The sequence below is a fragment of the Mandrillus leucophaeus genome, unplaced genomic scaffold, assembly GCF_000951045.1.
Source record: "Mandrillus leucophaeus isolate KB7577 unplaced genomic scaffold, Mleu.le_1.0 Scaffold200, whole genome shotgun sequence".
Lineage (NCBI taxonomy): Eukaryota > Metazoa > Chordata > Mammalia > Primates > Cercopithecidae > Mandrillus > Mandrillus leucophaeus.
This window is the reverse complement of record NW_012102033.1, coordinates 546,991-548,294: the sequence shown is the minus strand read 5'-3', so window position 1 is coordinate 548,294 and position 1,304 is coordinate 546,991.

Below are 1,304 nucleotides of genomic sequence, written 5' to 3'. Positions count from 1 at the left end.
GGTACACCACGAGCAACGACCCAGAGACCCTTCCCGGCATCTCCTAGTCAGGACCCACCGCCCAGACACCTTCCTTTCAGCGCCCACCCCACAGCCCAGAGGACCTGAGATACCCCAACATTTCAGAAACCCACCCTCAGGGATTGCCCCACCTGAAGCTTACTGGGGATCACGTCCCTCCGGAAAGAGGCCTCCTTCCACGGCTCACACTCGTCTGCCCCTTCTCATGCCAGTGATGGCCTGGAAGGAGGTGGAAGGTGCCCAGGGGCCCTGCAGTCTTACCTGGAGCATCTCCATCCTTGGTGCGTCCCCTGCCTCGTGTACCTGGCTTTATACCTTCGGGTTGTGGGGGCGGCAAGGCCACCAGGAGGTGGTAGGATGCTGGGGTGACCTCGACACTAACACCCCGGGGGGTGAGAGGTGCACAAGGCCAGGGAGGCACAGGAGTGGCTCAGCGGGGCGTCCCAGCCCTCTCCCCTCAGTGGTCCAGCGCCAAGAGTGAGGCAGAGACCACGGTGAAGTGAGCTCAGAGACTCAGTCGTTCAGTGCTAGGGTCTAGTCGGCGTTGGAGGCACAGGCGTAGGGTGTAGGAAAACTTGCCTCTGCCTATCGTGCGGTCTTGGGAGCCAGAGGAGGCCGCGACCCGAGAAAGGTGCTGGACTGAAGCCTCAACCCTCCTCCACTTGAGGCATTCCTGCGCCACAGTCCAACCTCCCAGGAGGGGCGCGGCTTCGGACTTAGCTCCTGCCCAATCCGCGAGGGCCTCCCCGTGACTTTGCAGCCGGGGAAGCCGCTTGACCCAGATGCCCCCCAACGAGGGATTCAGCCAGAGACCTACCTCTCCCTTAGGGACCTCCGCCCACCCTACCCTCAAGCTAGGATGCCCGGAGCGGTCCCCGGAAATGCGTGTGGTTCAGGTAACTTAACTCATTATCTAATACGCCCGCAGGGGGCGCGTCCTGCCCGCGGGGCCACAGTCTTCGAGGAGAATATCTGGACTTAGTCCCTTCTCCGGGATGCCGCAGCTGAGTGTGCGTGTCTGGGGTAGTCCGGCCCCGACATTGCCGGTAGACGTAATGAGTGGTAGCCCAACTAAGTCCGGACACCGCGTAGTGGGCGGAGGTCCGGAGCTTGGCTCCTCCGCGAGGCCAGAGGACGTGTCTGGGGTGGGGCGGGCCCGGCCGGCTCCCACTAGCGCCGACTTCAAGTTGCCAGAGCGGGAGTTCTCGGTGTTGTAGGCTTTCGGCACGCTGTGGATGCCCGGCAAGGGCTTCCAGTGGGGGTCACCCCAGGGCGCCTCCAGC